The sequence below is a fragment of the Canis lupus genome, chromosome 19, assembly GCF_011100685.1.
Source record: "Canis lupus familiaris isolate Mischka breed German Shepherd chromosome 19, alternate assembly UU_Cfam_GSD_1.0, whole genome shotgun sequence".
Taxonomy (NCBI): Eukaryota; Metazoa; Chordata; class Mammalia; order Carnivora; family Canidae; genus Canis; species Canis lupus.
The window spans coordinates 46,455,034-46,476,301 of record NC_049240.1 but is presented as its reverse complement, the minus strand read 5'-3'; the positions used below and the strand labels follow the sequence as shown (position 1 = coordinate 46,476,301).

Sequence of the window (21,268 nt, the reverse complement as noted above, 5' to 3'; positions counted from 1 at the left end):
ATAATTAATCTTGACTCATTATTAAATAATTATTGACTTGACAATATTTCAACCTTAGGAAACGGAGAGAAAAGAATATTTATGCTGCTAGAATATATTTAGAAATATATATATCCACTGACTATTTTAAAATTCTAAAAAGCCAAAAGGCAAAGTTCAATATATGAAACACATGTGTCTCCTCACAGACGTGGAAGTGTTTACACGTGGAGAGAGTCAACAGGTAGAGAGAAGTGGGGAGGGATAAGAAGGGAAGCATATGGGGGATCCCTGGGTGGTGCAGCGGTTTAGCGCCTGCCTTTGGCCCAGGGCGCGATCCTGGAGACCCGGGATCAAATCCCACGTCAGGCTCCCTGCATGGAGCCTGCTTCTCTCTCTGCCTCTCTCTCTCTCTCTCTCTCTCTCTGTGTGACTATCATAAATGAATAATTAAAAAAAATTAAAAAAAAGAAGGGAAGCATATGAAGTATGGAAACAGAAATTTTGCATATTTGTATGGATTATATTTTCCTAAAATTACAGAATGTGAAGCTACAATGCCAATGATTTCTCATTCATCAATTAAAATTTAGTCAACTTCAATCCACTGCATATTTTCTTTTGAGTAGCAGTATTTCTAGAGCTTAATGTGCCGTTTAGGTTCTCAGAAGGGCCTTTGAACAGCCTGTGGTGATAGAACAGACCTTCATTCAGTGAAATCTTGCTGACAGCTGAGAGCAGAACATTGCATTTTGTACCCTTAAGATAGTATAATTGCTGGGATGCAATTGGTCTTTCATCTTATGGTAGTAATCAATCAGTGATTGACAAGCCTAATTAGAAGCCCGGGTATATACAATATGAAAGCACTTTCTAACAGTATCATAGCCCAGAACATCTTTTTAGCAATGCTATAATAAAAACATAGTATTTTGTGGATAATTCAATTTACATTGTTGCCATTATTGTTTGCATATATGGAAAGATTTTATTGGGGTAGAAGAATATCACCTTTAGAAGTATAAATATACCACTCTAATGGTTTCATGGTATCTCTCAAGACTTCAGTATTTTGGCTCTAAAGGTTCGATGATATTTCAAATCAGCAAAGATAAATGATCGTATGTGTACATTTTTTTATTATCTTCAGAACATAGTGTATTTCAGGTGCATAGACTTATTTTTTGATGAAATGCTTCCCCCCTCCTCTTCCCAACTGAGGTAATTCATAATGGGATACAGGAATCAGAAGAGAAATGGCATCTGTTTAAAAATATGGTGCTTGGTTACAAAGTCAAGATAAAATACCATATTTTGTTAGGCACTGAAAATATCTAGAAAAATCAGTGCTCATTTCTTTCTATAATATGACATGTGTTAAGAAGTCTCTGAACAGATTTTTTTCACATTGAAATATCTTCAAAAATGTTAAACTTCAAACTGGATAATTACACTGTATATTTATCTTTTAGCATTTCAATTAGGATCTGTTAATCTTGAACTTGTGCAACTTACTTTGTATGCAAAAGGAAAAAGTGGAATTACGGGAAGTATTAAACCATTATTTTTGTTCTTGGTAAAATGATAAAATAATGTACAAAGTGCTTTCCTTCACTTTTCTGATATTTCTTTTAGAAAATGAGGCTTTCCATCATACAGAAAGTGACAAATTACTGAGAAAGCATACTATTCTTTCTTGTGGTATGTGGACTGCATCAGAGACATGGATTTTCCTGAGATTCCAAAGGGAAAGACAGCATAAAAAAACACAACTACAGTTTTGCTCCAAATATCCCAATACAGTAGTTAGAATTTAACTGTCTCCTTAAACATTCTACAATTTAGTGAATCCATATTTTCAGAACAAAATTTAAAGCTGAAACGTGGTGAGCGCAATATCTGGAAAAGTGCCAAAAAATAGTCTTTAGCAACGTGTGGATATAAAGGAAGCGTTGCCTTCAAATGGATCAGATGTGGGATCCCTGGGTGGCGCAGCGGTTTGGCGCCTGCCTTTGGCCCAGGGCGCGATCCTGGAGACCCTGGATCGAATCCCACGTCGGGCTCCTGGTGCATGGAGCCTGCTTCTCCCTCTGCCTGTGTCTCTGCCTCTCTCTCTCTCTCTCTGTGACTATCATAAATAAATAAAAATTAAAAAAAAAAGTCAACAGTTATCACTGTTGTTCTTAAAAAAAAAAAAAAAAAAACAAATGGATCAGATGTAAAGCACCGCAGAACAAATACAACTCAGCAATCCATTTTTTAAAGATGATTTTTGAATGTTATGTAAAATATGTATCATTTTTCAAAATTTATTATACTGCAACTGTTCTCTTTGATACTCTCACTCCACACATTGCAGGTCGGTAGATCTCAATAGAAATATCCTGCCTTTGATGGTTTCATCTCAGCTCCATCAACCACATGGTAACTTTTAAATTCAAATTACAAATACTACCTGGATGTGATATTTGAACATAAAACTCAAAAAGCATGTTAAAAGAAAGCAAAACTAAGTTTATTTTGCTTAAGAAACATGTTTAGAGGACAGTCTTGGAATTTTCTCTGCAGTGGTAAGAAAATAACAACTAAGATGCGTTTACCTTATAAAACCACTCCAACAAATTTCTAAAGACACATGGCTAAAATTTATACTTGCTTGAATTTCTCCATCATGATATTCTGTTTTGAGCTTTCCCCCCCTATTTCCTTTTGCTTTTACATATATGCCCAAATCCGATTTCCAAAAATGCCAGTGATTTCCTCAACATCTCTGGTTTCATCCCTGTCACTGCCTAGTGATTTTATGCATCCTTCATTTATACACAAATTAAGTCTCCACGTCATCACTCTATTCACTACCAGTAACTAGTGTGAATGACACAATAGGTCATGGAAAAACAATGTCATCTTGCAGATTATTTAATTTGGGTCCTGGTTCTATAGCCTACAGTAGTTGCTGGTGGAGAATAATCATGGGAAAAGAGAGAACAGTAATGGAGGACAGTGTTGTACACAGCTTTCATTCCAAAAAGTATTTGCCTACCTGCCTAATCCTGGGAAATTTGTAGCAGGCTTCCCTTGGCACAATTCACGAGCAAGGAAGTTTGTCTAGTATGTTCATATTTGAAAGCGTTACTTGCTTCCATCTCATGGAATTCTTTTATTTAAAGGGGGAAGGGTAGCAAGGAATTAGTCTAATGACAACTAAAAAACAAAACAAGCTACTGAGTAGTAGCAGAGATATGTTTCAATCTATGCTGAGATGATGCATAAAGACCTGTACTTAAAATAGTAACTGATTAGTTGGAAACTAAAGATATTGATGGGAATATTGATGACAAATATTATCACAAGTAATCGATTCATACTTGGGGGGAGACAACAGAATGAAAAGAAGTTACCCTTTGCTTTACAAATATTCTCAAAAGATTGGAAGGATTAATTTGAGATTCACAGTATAATATAGCTATATTTCTTTGGAATTTACCATTCAATATATTCAATTTTTATAAACTCTTTATTTCCTACAGTGCCTTTACATCTTTTAATAATATTTTTTCTAGGTTCTATAAGATCCTGAGTTTAAAGGAAAAATAAACTTCAAAAATTTTAGGGAGTGCTTTCCAAACTAGAAGGACCTCCTGAATATTCCCAATATTTACTTTCTCTCCATCATCCTGTTAGATATTCTATCTTTTACGTGAGCTTTAACTATATGTCTCATTCATCATCAGTCAGTATCATCTTCGGTATTTACATGCTATAATCAGTCTTCATTGACTGACCTCCAAAACAGACTAGGTATAGGAAAGATTTATTTAGAGATATCATGTTACTTTTAATCGAGAAGATAATTATTTACTGTATTTACTGGAGGTGTTCTTCAATGTTTTTTCTACTCCCTCTCAACGACTTAACTTTTTTTTTTTCTCTTCTATTTTATAATTCAACCCATTGCCACCACCTGAATTTACACAGCAGATAAGCTTATTTAAAAAATATTTTTGGATTCATATTTCAGTTGAACCTCATAAAAACTTAGAAAAAATAAATTTTGCTACATATTTGACTGTGGAGGAAATGATGTGTGTTGACTCACACAGCTAGTTATGCCAAAGAGAAAACTGGAGAGTTTCTTGTTTCTGGTCATGCTTTTTCACTGGACTATAGTAACATATATGTCATAACAATATATATTTATAACTGTGTTTTATGTATATAATTATAATATATATAGTATATAGCATAATGTATATAATATAGATAGATAAATTGGTTCAAATTTAATTCCTGCAAGTGATTACTGCTCACCTTATAGAACAAGTAAAGCAAGAAAAAAAGGGCAAATGACCAGATGCTATAAGACTTATTGCCATTTCCTAACTTATCTTGACTTTCAGCAGTACTTTAAAATTTTAGTTTTGAGGTCTTAAAACCTAAAGAGAGAGAATGAGAGAGATAGAGGAACTATGAATTCTGTCTGATTACATCAAAAGAAAACTAAAAAAGTAGTCAAAATTGAACATGGGTATATTGTCTAACTATCTTTTCAAAAAATGGAGAAAAGAAAGTATAATATAAGTCCCAAGTTTTATTTTAGTAGATACAGAGAGAAACTATACTTAGCTGAATAAAGTATATCATATAGGAGTCCTAAGGAGTTTTCAACACATATAATCAAGATTCTTCTATGGAGGAAATGTTTCATTGGTTTAGGAGAATGGAAATAAATTACATTTTCAAGAAGATTTTTTCCATATGTGCTTGTAATAAAGGGTGCACTTATTAGCTTGACATCTTTTTTTAATTAGCTGACATGTTATAATTCTCTCTGTTTGTGTACAGTGAGATTTCATCTCTTTAGCAAAAAAAAAAAAAAAAAAAAATTCAAAGATTGTCCATACCATGAATAAAATACACTGAAACAGATTGGAAAGGAATATGCCAAATATCTACTCTGCTTTTCTGAGTTCATTGGTGAAATTGCACTATATCTGAGCATAAACCATAAGCACTTAGTGAAGAGCTTGCACATCTCAGTTCCTCACAGATGCTATCTGCTCAGCAGTTTATCTTGCCAAATATTGACTTGGAAAACTACAAAGGACATCTTACTACATTAAACCCATCAAAAAAACCCCAAAACCAACCAACAAACCAACCAACAAACTAAAACCATTCCAAAGAGCCCATGGTGTCTGAGTGAAAGGGTAAGTGAATTAAATTAAATTAATTTATTCTTTTAAAAGGTTTTATTTATTTATTCATGAGAGACACAGAGAAAAAGAGAGAGGCAGAGACACAGGCAGAGGGAGAAGCAGGCTCCATGCAGGGAGCCTGACGTGGGACTTGATCCCGGGGCTCCAGGATCATGCCCTGGGATGAAGGCAGTGCTAAACCACTGGGCCACCGGGGCTGCCCTTAAATTTAATTTTAAAATTATTTCAACACTGAAAGACATTGAGTATTTTAGGGGAAAACTTTGAAGAACCACTACTGATAATACTCTTCAACTGTATAAAATACATAAATGATGAATTTTCCATTTAAACTACATTTCTTTATAGCATCTATATAATAAAGATGATCTTCTTAGACTCAGATATTACTGAAGATAATGAAATACTGTCTGGCCAGGAACTGCTGCTTACAACTTTTCATATGTAGGTTGAAACTGTTCACTTAATGGGAAATTCTGCTGACACAGAAAGTATAAACAGTTTTTGGGAAATGTCAGAGAAGTAAAGCTTCAAGATGAAATAAAACAAAAAGTAGGGGCTCCAAGTGCTTCTTTTTGATCTATTTAATTTAAAATGGGACAAGCTCTTATTAAATACTTACTTAGTAAGTAGATAATACGGGGAAACAAAAATGAATAAGACTTAATCCTTGATCTTGGAAGTTGTGGTCTAGTGGACTATTAGAAAAATAAATGATTGTAAAGTCTCTCTAATGTAAGAAAAAATAATAATGTCTGAGAAAAGTAAAAATGTAGTCCTCTGAAAAGTCAAAGGAGGGATAAATGATATCCTTCTGAAGCTCCAGAAGACCTTATGGAGGAGGTGACATTTAAATGGTCTTGTAGACTGATAAAAAATTTAGTACACAAGGGATAGGAAGGGATATTATTCTAGGAAAAAGAACAGGATGAGTAAATATAAAATGTGTAGCATTAAATAAGAAAGCCATGAGTAGTAATATGAAGGAGATTAGTAAGGTATTGAATGTTCTTGAATGTTCAACTCTGGGTTTATATATATATATTTATATATTTATAATATAATATATATCTATATAGGATTCATGCTAATATATATTCATATAGGATTCATGCTAAATATATATATATATATATATATATATATATATATATTACTTCAGTAGGCAATGGGGGAGTCTGTAAAGATAAAAAATAATATTCGAGTATACCCTAAGAACATAAATCTTCAGGCAATGGAGACAATTTATTGGTTATTCCAATTCAGGGACCATTATAACTTTCTAGGCAGGATATAATGACATTTCTTACCAGAGTAATAACATTAGGAGTATAAAGAAAAAGATGTTACACCAGATACAGGAAAAGAGAAAGGAAATCTTACCATGATGCGAAAAAAGATACAAGGATGAAAAGAGACAAAATAAAAAGTTATTTTGAGGATATTAGCTAATTGGAATGATGGCATAGAGATATTTTAAGGAATATGAGAATAGGTATGGAAACAGGTTGGGGCCAGAAGAGATTATAAATTGCAAATTCTTTAATAAAAGGGCAGGCAGCTGGGTGCCTAGGATGAGTCTCCGGAGGAGACTGAATATGGTGTTGGTGTTGATAAGATATGAATATAACTTATACATCCTTCCTCCCTTGCTATTCAAGGATGAGACTAGCCCTCATCTTTACTCTAGTCACTGAAAATATCACTATCTCAGGAAATTAAATTTCTCATTGCAAATTAATACATTGATACTTTGATGTAGCAGAGATATTTATATATATATATATGATTAGCATGAATTAATTTTTATGCCAGAGAGGATCTGCTCTGATCATTTTCTGAGTGAGCTGAAACACTGAGTGCTTGAACTTATTCAGATGAGGACCAGATTCATACATGAATAGTAAAGAGGGAGGAATGCCTAAGTTGTGTTCATATCCTATTAACAACTTTGCATTTCAAATCCTAAATTAATTGTTTTGTTCAAGAAAAGCCTGAGCAAGGTTCATCTATTCAAAAATGCCTGAGGGTTTTCAGGAAATAGGGATGTGGGGAGAAAAATTGTAAATCTCTATATTCTTTACTTTTCTAATGTGTGCAAAGGAGAGTAGTAATAGAATCTTGTGTAGATATGAATGGTAAATCAATCATACATGAAAGCAGTGAGAAAGGTGCCCAACACATGACAAGTGGCACAATTAGTGTTGGCTATGATGAAGATTGAGATGGAGACATAAGAAAGTGGCAATAGAAAGACGTACAAAAGAAGAATGAAAAAAGTTATAATTTTCAGAAAGGCTAGGTCCAGCAGATAAAAAATTTAAAAATGATCTACTTGATTGAAAATTCAACATCCCCCCTTACTTTCTCTTCTGGATAATGATTTATCCTACAGAATTTTGTTCACTATTAAGTGTGTCTTAAGTTTTGCTTACTTGTTTCCAATAGAATATTAATATCCATTGGAAACGGAAAGGATTCACACCTCAGAAATAAAGTATATTCAAAATAAAATTTTAATAACATCAATAAGAACAAAATAGGCTTTATTGTGATGTACACATTTCATATGATGGAAAACACTAGAAATTTTGGCTGACCACATTTTACTTATGTCATGTGTAATCTGTAGAATATTAGATTAGGGATGGTGCATTTGAAAAATGACTCTGAATTGCATTTAAGTATTTTTGTTATCTTGGCCAACTATACATGTAACACATTTTATAATGAAGTTATAACAGCTTTCAAAGAAGAAGCAGACCCCCCCCCCCAAAAAAAAAACCCTCTAAGCTTCAAAAGGAAATAGAAATCCATGAGTGAAATGTTTTGCTTTCCCCTTAATCTAAATGGGCTGCTCAATAACTTGGCATTAAAAGTCAGTTCTAACTTTGGTCTAAGTACCAACTTTTTCAATTTTATGGTTATCTATAAACCTGGATTTGGTATGTGACTCTTTCCCAAAAGCTATAATTTTGGACTTACTGTAATTAAATTTAAGTTCTTATCTACTAGAAAGTAAAATATCTTTCAAATATGTGTAGGGTCAGGTCTTCAGAAGGTTGTGGGCAGGGGTGGTGAGGGTATCTATGATAAGAGCTCACATTTTCTCTAACCTCAGAAGTAATACTTACAGGATAATAACTATTCACATTTACTTCACCAAGGGAACCATTAACTGTTGGTGTATTCAAGTAACTAGCAAAAGCCAATTTTAAATCGAATTAAATCGATGGATGTTTGTGGCATATTGACAATCGGGGCCATGATTGTAAAGTTCCTGAGGGTTAATTGTTCTATGCTTTCAACCCATAGTATAATGTCATCAATTAGCAGGGAATTAATAAGTGCTAATTGAATTGAACAGTTAAAAAAAGTGAAGATAATAGAACCAAGTATAAAACATAGAATTTTAGAATAGATAAATAATAAAGATATAGGTAATTTAGGCTTAAGTCCTTTAATATTCTGAGACAATATATAATTTCTAGTTTCTCAAATAGCAATAGATAAAAAACCTTCTATATTCATGTTGGCAGGCACTGTAAGAAGGAAAATCTAAAGGCAAACTGATTAGAATAAGTAGAAAGCAAATATATATACAAAAAGATGAAATAAAAATAATAAAATAATGGAATCAAAGTAAATCAAGGAATAAATCTGTGAGTTCACATGGCACAAAATAAATTTGTATTAAAAGGTAGATTCTCAAGAAGATATAAAACTATGACATTTTTTCTGTTAAAGATTATGGAAATAAGGAGTGACGCAGTATCTGGTACTGATATATGTGGGACATTTCAATGAAACACTGAGCATTTTTTGCCACCTATGATCGTGAGAAGAAAATCCTTTTGTGGAGAGAATGAGAGATAAGACTGAGACTCTGGAGGTCTTTCTTAGTCTCAAAAATTTATGATTGTGTGAAAAAGAAGTTTAAAAAATAGCTTGATAGAATTGATACAATGAAGCTAGGAGACAAGCAAAGGACAAAAAGATATAGACAAATAGCAAAGAGGCAAAGACATTTTCATCTCCAGAGGGTGTTAAATTTCATCTCCAGAGGGTGAAGATAGGATGTGTCTATGTTCAGCTCTTTCTACATTGGAGATGAAATTTGAATAGTTTCTGATTCCCCATTAATTCAATCATATATATTTGATTTTCAAATTTAAATTAATTTCCTTGGTATAAACTGTAAAACTATGATACTCAACTTGACTTTTTTGATCAATTTTAATGATTTGTGAAAATTCAACAGAGAATTTGGAAACACCAAAAGGCAGATTGATATGCATACCCTATGCAAATGCTCATAGCTAGATATAAGGAAGGGAAAAAGACAGCCAGAAATAACAAGATCAGGATGACATATATAGCTTCACATGCCAAAGATACAGAGGCATGAGAGGTTAAATTAGATATGTGTAATTTATTTTTTATTTTTTAATTTTATTTATTTTTAAGAGAGAGAGGAGGAGAGGGTCATAGAGAGAATCTTAAGCAAGCTCCCTGCCCAGTGCTGAGCCTGACACAGGGCTGAATCTCACAAACCTGACATCACAACTTGAGCTGAAATCAAGAGTTGGACACTTAACCAACTGATGCACTCAGGTGTCCCTAGCTGTGTGTAATTTATACGTCAGTTTACCTCTGCTCTTTTCTGTTCTCGGAGACTAAAAATTTCTACATTTTATCCCTTGTTTATGTAATTTAATTACCTGATTAATCAAAGATTTTCTTTCATTTTTCTGGAGTGACAACAGCTATATCTTCTATTGTTAGTTTTTAAGATATGTGGAGCCCAAGACTTTCTTCTCTTCACCTGCTAAACACAGTAATAATATCTGTAAGATTATTAGTGTACATCTTCTCTATTATATTGCAAGCAGAAGAAGTTGTAGACTGATAATTCCTCCTGATTGCAATTTGTATATTAAAAGTCTTAGAAAATCAATGAAATAATAGTAAGGAGGTATATACTATGTAATAACTAACTAATGAAACTTTTTTTTTTTTTTTTACTTTTGGGTAATGATTTGAAAATATATTTATATCTTCACCAAGAGGTATATTTTTTAACTGAAAAGGTAAAGGAATCAGGAGTCTATATTCTCTAAACAAATCACATTTAGGATTAGATTTGATTCCATTCATTTTTTAGATTATACAGACTTCATTAAAGAAGAAAATGAGGATGAAAATGCTTTAAGGAAAGTACCTATCTATAGTATTTTATTATTAAAAATTATATGGATTAAGTTAAATATTTATTCTTGACTTTTAAATTTTAGATTAAATGTGTTATTGTCCTATTTGCAGAAAAACAAAAACAAATGTACCAAAATTACATACTTGGAACATTTTATTCTCGAAAAACAAATCACAGAAGTATAAAACTCTGGCAGTGGGAATCAGTTGTAGGCATTCTGATTTGTTTTGTTGTGATGCTCCAGTGATGATAGTGTGCAGTGCAAGTTGAGAAATCACTGCATAAAATTATTCAGCCCAAGTCTCACTGTTTCAAAACCTGAGGTAGACTATAGCTTCCCTACACCCAGAACAATAATTACCCTGATGACTACACCACAATTACCTTTTTTTTAGATCATAATACAATGGAATTGATAGATGTGATTTATTGTGTAATCAAGAGAGGAAAATTAATGGCAAATAGAGGTCCAGATACGAAGAAATTGGCTTGTTTTCTATATTTACACATTGATTGTCAGTGACTATATCTGCTGGGTCCAAGTAATACTGGAAATAGCTTCTTCAGGTCGGTAATATCAGCCAAAATAATGAAATAGTAGCCGTGTCAGGAAGCAACCTCACCTGACTCCTCTATTAGTTGGGAGAGAATATAAAGTGACCTGCTCTCTCTAACATGATCTTAGACCAATTATTATAGTGCATCGTTCTCAAAAGGCCAAGATATCTTAAACCAATGCCCATCGATAAAAGCTTTTCCCATAAACTCCTCCTATTAATTAAATCAAATGTAGCTTTTAAATTGATGAGACTGCAAAGATAAGTTGTTTCTTAAGCTTAGTATATTTATCAATAAAATAATGTAAAACAAAACAATGAGTAAGAATGCTAAAACACTTAAGAAAAGAATTGTGCTATCCACATTCAGTTGTCACTGTGTGTTCCTATAATTGAAAGAGGGAGTTACTGAGGAAAATTTAAAAAAACAAACAAAACAAAATAAAATGAAAATGCTAACAATTGGCAAATATCCAAAATATAAAATGTGTTTCATGTCATGTCTATTTTGACTTTTATGGAGAGAATGATCCTAAATGTGAACTTATGGAAAATGAAGGGTCATTAAGCTAATATCAAAGGTTCTAGATAGGAAGGTCTACTGTTGTTTTAGAAAGTGAGATTTATAGATTGATGCATTTAAAACATGTGGTTTATTTTCAACATCAACTTAGTCACAGAAGAAATTGTGGAACCTACTGAGAAGCCAAAACACATATTTCTGTTGTTTTCAAAAATTAATACAAATCCACTTTTTTAAAAAGATTTTATTTATTTATTATGACAGACACAGAGAGAGAGAGAGGTAGACACACAGGCAGAGGGAGAAGCAGGCTCCATGCAGGGAGCCCAACGTGGGACTTGATCCTGGGTCTCTAGGATCACACCCTGGGCTGAAGGTAGCACTAAACCGCTGGGCCACTGGGGGCTGCCCCAAATCCACTTTTATTTTTTTTTTAAATTTTTTTTTTTAATTTATGATAGAGAGAGAGAGAGAGAGAGAGAGAGAGAGAGAGGCAGAGACACAGGCAGAGGGAGAAGCAGGCTCCATGCACCGGGAGCCCGATGTGGGATTCAATCCCAGGTCTCCGGGATCGCGCCCTGGGCCAAAGGCAGGCGCTAAACCGCTGCGCCACCCAGGGATCCCCAAATCCACTTTTATATGCTGGTTTTAGAAAACTCATATATATAAAAGGAAAATAACTTATTTTACCTTTATTAGCTTTGAGACATCCTTAAATCCAATGTGTAGTTAGGATCGAATTCCTGATCCTTAGTATACTAATTCTGAAGGTTTCTTCAAAAATTCTGATGCCTACCAATATTTATTTAACAATGACAAAGAAACATTTAACAATATTTTGAAGCTTTGTGCCATTCAGGGGTTACCTTCCATTTCCAGAAGGACATGCTATAAATAGTTACTTTCACAAAGCCCTTGAGTAGAGTGTTTCATTAGAACTGAATTTCAGACAGACAGTTTTATTTATCTGGAAAACTAATAGAAAGTACCTCTGAATTTAATGTAGGTTAAAAATACCTTCTATCTTCCAAAGATATTTTAAAATTAATTACAAAAAAATAAGAGTTTAGAAAAAAGTATAGTTTAGATCAAGGTAAAATTCCTCTAGTTAGAAGGTTCAGATTTCAAAATATATCTTGGTACCCATAATATTAGCATGCCTGTAATACAATTTAAGGTCCCTAGAAATATTAAATTTTTATTTTAAAAATTTTAATGTTACTTTTCAAAGCCAAAGAACATGTTCCAGCTAGTGAATAAAATCTAAAAATTAATCTTTTTGATCAATCACAGTCTGTCTCATGTGCATTATGAAAAACACTAGAATCTTACCAAACATTGGACTCAATTACTAACACATATATGGAAAGACAAAATACATATTGGACTCGAACAGATGTAGAAACACCTCTTGGTGACTTACAAAGAGGGCAGTCATGAGTGAGTGCAAATAAATGGTAGTCAAATTAGTATTAACCCATAATATTTCATTCACTCAAAGTCTCCTTGTTAAGTGCAACACTCATTGGGTATTTAGCTATAAATAGAACAAGATATAGTTTCTGCCCCTGTGGAGCTTTTAATTTAGTGGGTGTTTCTTATCATTTTTGTCTCTTATGTTTTACTGACTCAAATATTCTGAAATTCCCTTGGTTTTCAGGATCATACATCCTCTTTCAAAATTATATAACATTGCCAGTTACTAGTATCAGCAAAAACCACTCAGATTTGCAGTAGCAAACTAAAGGCAGAGACTGGTCTGGCTTACAAAATTTATTTATTTATTTATTTATTTATTTATTACTTTGTGCTTCCTAGGACATCACAGGAATAGATAAGGCACCACTTTCAGCTCAAATCAAAAAGATTTATGGAAAGGTCCCTTTTTATTAGTTGTTTCTAACTCCTTGGCCTAGTTTCCAAGATCCTCAATAATTATTAAAAAAAAAATCTAGAACATTTTCTTTCCCTCAACCAGTTTTCTTTTTTTCCCCACTTCAACGAGTTTTCATTTAGATGTCCCTTGTCATCTAAGGGGTGAAGGAGTCAGCTAGGTCCAATCAGAAGATGGGTCACCTGGCTGGCTCAGCTGATAGAGAATGCAACTTTTTTTGATCTTGCGGTTGTGTGTTTGAGACCCACATTTTGTGTAGAGATTACTTAAAAATAAAATCTTAAATTAAATTAGAAGAATAATATTAGCAATGTTATTGAATTATAAGTTCATATTAAGTTATTATTATTAATGTAACAACAGATTAATAAGGTTTGCATTAATAATTGTTGAATTCTTGTTACCTGCCAGACACCAGATTAAGGAATTTATATCATATTATCTTCCTTAGTCTTGATAACTACCAAATAAAATATTATTTTTATCTTTTACAATTGAAGTAATAAGGCTCAGGAAAGTAAGAAAATTACTAAAATTACTACTAAAACTTAGTAGATGATTAAAACTTGAACCCAAACATCTCCTACTTTTAATAAGTGCCTTCTTGTTTCCTGATTGTACTCTGGCTCTAGATTTGCCTTTTCCCTTTACATTCACTCTTTCATCAAGGCCAGTCAGCTTTCTAAGTTTTCCATCATTTTTTAAATCTATCACTTCCTTTGTGAGATCACAGTCACCATCTTCACAGATTCATCAGCTTACCACTATGACTTTACTTCTCCCACTTACCCATCTTTCTGATCACCATTAATTAATCATCCTACAATCACCAATTCGTGTAGGTCTCTCCCATCTGCTTTGCCAGAGGCTTTAGCTCCTTTACTGCCTTTTAATGACCCTTCTGGCTTCACTCCTGCCTACACATACTTTCGTGTATCTCCGTGATGGGAATCCTTTACTGATCTTACATGATAATAACCGTGAAAACAATACACATCTTAGAGGTGATAATATTCACTTTAAGAATTATATTCCTATGAGGGAGAAAAAACATAGTGCAAGGGTGTAGTTGGTGAATCAGTGCAGGTATAGAATTAGTGGCATTTTAGATAGACCTTAATGACTAGGTATGCTATTAACTTGCATCTGAGCCCAAAGACGTGAAAGTAATTTGACAGTCATATCTTTTTCCCTCTAGGGGGTATGTAATTTCTTCTAGAGCAAAATCCTTGCTCTCATCTTCTTTTTCACATTCTAAGTATCCATTCAAGTATTAAGGCTATCCCAGGCTCTCTATAAAGTTCTTTTAAAAAATAAAATTCTAATAAAAATGAATTTGACATCATGCTGCAAATTATTAGAAATGTGCACATTAGGAATTATCTCTATAAAAATCATCAGATTTTCAATGGCAAGTCAATTAACGTGGGTAATAATGATCTGTGCACTGTGCTAATTTCATAAAATAGAAAAAAAAAGTTTGTATTCTACCCAAGCACGGGGTTTTTCACTCTCAAAATAATAGTCTTTTAACATGAGAATTTAAATAAACTAAAAAATTAATGATAAAAGTTCAGAACCAAAGGCAAGGACATTTGCTAACATAATTATAAAAGAGGTGGAATTAGAAATTCCATTGTCCTTTTACCAATGATATTTTAAATACAATTTACCAGAAATAGAAGTAAATGAAAGAAAATGTGGGTCTCCATATACTGTTCTGTAGACATTTTAATTTTATTTCTCACTTTCTACTCATTAGAAATTGCCCATCATTATTAAGGATGAATGAATCATTTACATTAGTTAAACCCAGGCCCTTTGCTAAAATTTTGACCTGGCATATTTTTCCTAGAGAGCTAAAATTAAAAATTAAGTATGGACATATATTTCTTTCACTTGAATTTCTTAATGTTAGCTGTAACTAAGGACAAAATTAATAAATAGAAATGCTTTCTGCTTTTCTACATCTTTTCAGCAGAAGTCTCCAAGTGTACCTTGTACATTAAAAAGCTAATATAGCTCCCTTACTTTCAATTGCCTCATAGAAATATTATTTCTCTTGCTTCCTTAGGAGTTAACTTCTTAGACATGCTGAGTTCTCAGAAAACTTAAGTGGTAATCACAGATAAAAATGAGCTAAAGCTCACTCACCACTTCCTATGATTATCTCCAGTGTGTAAGGCTAAGTAATGAAAACTGAATGGTGCAGTTTCCTTACATATAGACACCAATCAAAATAAGATTTAGAACTCAGAATTACTTTTACAAAATTATTTTATAATAATGAACATTATTTTCTGCAATAAAATGGGATTTTTAAAATGTTATGATGATTCATTTTGGCTTAAGACATTTGAAAATATCCTCTCAGAATTGGCAATATTTTAGAAATCCAATAACCTTTTACTCTTTATGTCCTTATAGCACGCAATATGCAGGACAGGGCCTAAGTTGTCATTATTGTATGTACCAGAATATGCCTGTCAGATTGACCAGTTGACTCTGTTTATTCCAAGTTTATACAATAGATTTTTATCTTGATGATCTGTAGTCCATTTTAGCTTTGAAAATTAAATGCTAAGCATGAATTATTTTTAAATATACAGAAAATTTTCTTATTCTTTTTTTTAAGATTTTATTTATTTATTCATGAGAGACAGAGAGAGAGAGAGAGAGAATGAGAAGCAGAGACACAAGCAGAGGGAGAAGCAGGCTCCATCTAGGGAGTCTGATGTGGGACTCGATCCCGGGTCTCCACGATCATGCTCTGGGCTGAAGACAGGTGCTAAACCACTGAGCCACCCAGGGATCCCCCAATATTTCTTATTCTTGATGGTTGAAAATGAACACTGAATATTATCCTTCTCTGAAGAAATGGAGCTAAAGGAGATAGTAGGTGTCTCATAACAGGTTTCTGAATTTTTTTCAAAGATACATACTTTGTTGCTTTTATCAGTGGATTTTGATTCTTAAGTCATAAATCAAGCATCAGTATCTTTGGGCTATTTTAAAAAACTTTCTTTGCTAGATTAATTTGGCCTCCTAAATGCTACTTTATACCAAAATGGAGAAAATAAAATCAATTAGAAAAAATTATATATATGTATATATATTTCTTTCAGCAATCACATTCAGATTTACAGTGCATATTCTGGTACTGTTCAATTTGAACAATTTTCTTCTCCTGCAATAAATTTTAATCAGATACTTTGTACCCAGTTGTACTCTTGTCTGAAACCTTCCAAAGTGCTGTTGTTGCCAAGGAAACCATTTCCTTATTATCTGTGCATTCAGCACTGTCTCACTGTCTGGCTCATTTTTCTCCTCTTTTTCACTCTTTCCATGACTCAACTGGAAATTTTATGTCATGTGTTAGTTAAAATAAAACACATTGCTTTCCTCCTCAGAGTACAACGCTCATTTGAAAGATGCAGAATGCAGGTTTCAACGATGGCTTCCTAGCCACATTATTATTTTTTGTGTGAAAAAAAAAAAAAAGAAAGAAAAGATACAACTTTTTCATTCCTTTTTTTTGTTTGTTTGTTTCATGTTTTACTCTACATTGATAAGCTGAAAAGTGTATGAAGTCTTTGTTTTGATCTCCCAGCTATATTGAGTGCTATGAAAGTCTGGAACAAGTGTTCTTTGAGTAATATCTAGCCCTGACTCTGCATATAGTGTAAGAAGGAGGAGGTGGGAAAGGTGACACAAACATGAAAGAGAACTTGAAAATGGTAAACTGGTTTCACGTCAAATGTTTTCTGAATACTTGCCTGCTTAGCCTCTGACACTCTTCTCCACTCCCCAATTCTTAAAATTCATATGCATATAATAAAATACCTTTAATTTTTAAACAGGAAAAAAAAATGTATAGAAAAATCCACAATAACAGTGAGGAATTTACCACGTGCCTTTCAGAATAGAGAAAAAGGGGATCCCTGGGTGGCGCAGCGGTTTGGCGCCTGCCTTTGGCCCAGGGCGCGATCCTGGAGACCCGGGATCGAATCCCACATCGGGCTCCTGGTGCATGGAGCCTGCTTCTCCCTCTGCCTGTGTCTCTGCCTCTCTCTCTCTCTCACTGTGTGCCTATCATAAATAAATAAAAAAAAAAAAAAAAAAAAAAAGATTCTCAGAATAGAGAAAAAGAAGATAAAACAATCAGTGAAGCTATGGTCTTACATGCACCTAGTTTTTTTGTTTGTTTGTTTTTGTTGTTGTTATTGTTTTAGTTTTACTTAAGTTTTCTAAGTATTTATCAAACACCTACTGTGTTGTAAGCAATATTTTAAGTTCTATATCTAGTAATACAATGATCAAGAACACAGAAAACTATCTCAATTACATTAGGTATAAATTTTATTGGGGAAAAATGAGAGATAAACAATTTACCGAAAAAGATAATTTCAGATGATAATTGCTATGAAGAAATTAAGATGGTAACCAGGTATGTGGTGGCGGCCTACCAAAAATATAAAATTCAGAAAATAATTCTCTGAGGAGATGACATTTAAGTCAGAGACCTTACGAATGGAAAAAATGAACTAGACATCTTTAAGACAGAATGCACTAAATATAAATGACTATTTGAAGCCTCAAATGAACACATTTTATGAATATGGTTATAATATTTTGCAGATGTTTCTCTAATGCAGCTGTCACACCATCTCACCTATGATCTCCTCCCTGCCAATCTCCCACAAACCTAGGACCAACCATTACTTCACTACTGTTGTTTTGTTTGCCAGGACAGAAGCAGGTGCACAGATACTCTGCAGGTATTGAAGCACAGATGCTATTCTCATCCTCCTCACATATACTATTGAGATATTTTATGTCTCCGGAGCTGTACAGACTTACACTTTTGAGGTGCAATTGACTATTAGCCTCTGTGTGATGAGGCTGAGCACAGCTGCGGGCAACATGGACAGTTGAATGGGTAACCACATTCCTTCTGAATCAATATGTCTTCCTTGCTTTTAGTTCTCTTGCTCTTCGCTACTAAATAAACCTGCAAACCTTCATTGGTTCTATCTATAGCTTCTTTTTAGTTACTTCTATATTATGCAATGTTGATGAAGGTATAGATAGGTTATAGAAATTCCTGCCCTTTACATGTCCCTCCTTTTTTTGAAAGGTGTGTAAGATGAAGTCTCCACCTGAGACGAAGTCAACTGATACCTAAGGATATCTCAATGTTTGAGGGAAGAAATAACCAGAACATACCAAGAATTGCAAGTCAAAACAACAATTAATATTTTTTAAAAGTGGCTGTCTTCACGTGGTAGTAATTTGTATTTGTTTTCTTTTTTTTTTTTTTGTATTTGTTTTCTTTTTCGTTTTCTCATGGGTGTTTTCTATGTTTTTATGAGAAATATACAAGCACTTTCATAAAAAAAAAAAAAAAAAGAACGTTAAAATTAGAAATGATGAAGTTATCCAGGAAAAAATCCTTACACCGCTAAAAGAGAGGAGGCAAGAACAACACGATAAAAACATAAATAAAAACAAACACCACGAGGTTGATGCTGGTGGTGATGTGATCATAGGCGATCTCTGTCTCAGAGGGCCAGTTCAACTGCTTTCCTAGGCCTCAAGGCGAACACTTTCTGATGTGAAGGAAATGAAGCCATGGTATTACTCAGCCCCTGTTGTCTTGTTCTCTGCTCTGTTTGCTTCTCAACAGCTCTGGCCTGAGAAGCCTGACCTTTCATAAGTTTTGCCAGTGAATCTACACACTTTGATTCTTTAGCACAGTGAACTGAACAACAGCTGTCCATCAAGTTTAGCTAGGTTCTTTGAAGCTTGGCAGCATTGTATAGTCCAGGCTTTTCAAATGTTGCTTATCCGCCACAGTTTCTTTTGTCTTTTCCAACTAATTCCAGGTTCTGACCTGATCCCGAATCCTGAAATTCCCAAAGGCTGACATCTGAAGAGGCATGCTCTTTAACTTATATAATCACACATATGTGCATCCCTACAGACAGACCCTGAACCTTGGAAGAAAACAAAAAGAGGAAAAGAAAGAGGGGGAAGGGGAAGGAGAAAAAGAGGAACAGGAGAAGAAAGGGTCAGATGGCCAAAATGAAACATGGGTATACCTAAAACCAAACTGCACTTTTGAAGAGGAATTTACATTATAATTTTGTGAATTTATCAAAAGGATAAAGTATATTAAGGAGAAAAAATGGAATAAAGCTTTTGCTTCTGTTTAGCTTTCAAGGGTTACATTTTTGTCTCCTCTGTTAAGACAAAATATATACAACATGCCTCCCTTCTCATTCATTATTGGTGTTACTTCCAACTAATTTCAGATAAATGATTTTTTTCTCTGAATAATGAATGAATCCCTTTAGATGTTTATAAATGCTGCCTTTTACTTTTTAGGTGGTATCTTCTTCCTTTAGGCATTTTGTAGAAAGGGGTAAACCTGAAGAAATAAAATATCAAAAACACAGATTGTAAGGTGATGGAAACTCTTCATTTTGACTTTGCCAAATTAGAATTTGATTGCTGTTATCACCTGGAATTCTATTAGTTCAGTCATTCCTGTCTTATTGACTTTCTCTGGGTGAGCATGTTCTAAGTAAAACAACTAAAGCCATTTTTTAAAAAAAAAAAAAAAGCTTTTAAAGATACTTTGACCTATAAAAGCACATGATGCCTTTAGAATCAGGTATTGAAAAGTTAAAGAAAAGGCAATCTACAGAGACAAGCATAATTATAAGTAAATAAATTGTAGGGCTTAATTGTGAAAGTTCTTTTGCTGTGGTCAAGGGGATAAAGCTATTCTCACAGCCTAAGTATATTCCAGACCTGGAGAGGAACTTTGAGAATGGCCAGAGAGTCCTCCTTGCTGCTGGAGCCATTTTTCACTCAGGGGATCAGGATGGGATTTATTTTCTAGGATTACTATTTAAATTAAATACACAAGCTGATCTTTTGAAATGTTCATTGGTGTAGCTCTCCAGCAGAAAAAAAAAAAAAGAATATTTCAGGCATGTGAGTTGGGACAATGAGCCTATTTACATTCACTGACAAAAACAGAGTAAAGGGGGAGGAGAAGATGAAAAAGGCATGCGACTATGTTTATTTGTAAACTTTTAGTTTTGTACTCAGAATTGAAAATAAATTTTCAATTTTATCTGTGAGTTATACCCCAATAAAGCTGGGGAGAAAACTCAATTGTGCTAATTTGGAGTTGGACCAAGGGCTGCTGCACTAGCATGCAGATTATGGGTTGTTAGGAATGAGGGGATGGAAGAGGAGTTGGTACCAAAGGGGTAAAATAGCAAGGGCTAAGAGAGAACAAAGTGTAAGTAGGAAGAACTGCAACTTTACAGTAATCGGATTTTAGATATAAGGCGTAAAATCAAATATCATTCTCCAGCTATTCTCAGGCTGACCTGAGTCATCTCAAACACTAAACAAGATTCTGAATTTCATTTTTTACAAAGCACTTAATGAAATACCTGACATGCAATAAGCACCTACCAAATGGCAGCAAATATTGCCGCCCACCTGTATTCTGGGCTCAGGGTTCAGAAGCTGCATTATACATGCATGACACCATTTAACCAGAAGAAATGGAAACATCATTTCAGAGTTATCCATATATTAGGTGTCTACTTAATAAAACAGGTGATCTATTTGCTTCTTCCTCTAGAAATATAATAGCCTTTCTCCTTAGATCAATCCTTTAGCAGTTAATTTCTACAGATATACTTTCCTTTTACCTTTCCTTTTCCCCCTTCCTCTCTCTCTTTTTCTGCTTACTATTTTAGAAAGCTAACCTCTTTTGCCTTAGCTAACAGAAGAAGGACCCGTATGAAAGCAGTCATTTGTAAATGGCCATTTTCAATTTATTGTTGAAAACTTCACTCA

The 21,268-nt window shown here is 33.7% G+C and overlaps 1 long non-coding RNA gene across 4 annotated transcripts in view; it reads left to right on the top strand.

Annotated features, from left to right (window-relative positions):
• Positions 1 to 19,759, top strand: part of LOC111091183 — a 39,344-nt gene extending 19,585 nt beyond the window's left edge. The window contains exons 3-6 of one of the 4 annotated variants that reach the window (XR_005373820.1): positions 5,020 to 5,189; positions 18,023 to 18,323; positions 18,522 to 18,668; positions 19,270 to 19,759. This is a non-coding gene — a long non-coding RNA (uncharacterized LOC111091183). The remainder of the gene's footprint in view (positions 1 to 5,019; positions 5,190 to 18,022; positions 18,324 to 18,521; positions 18,669 to 19,269) is intronic. The other 3 variants (XR_005373819.1, XR_005373821.1, XR_005373818.1) reach the window with 3 other exon arrangements.
• Positions 19,760 to 21,268: the final 1,509 nt, after the last annotated feature.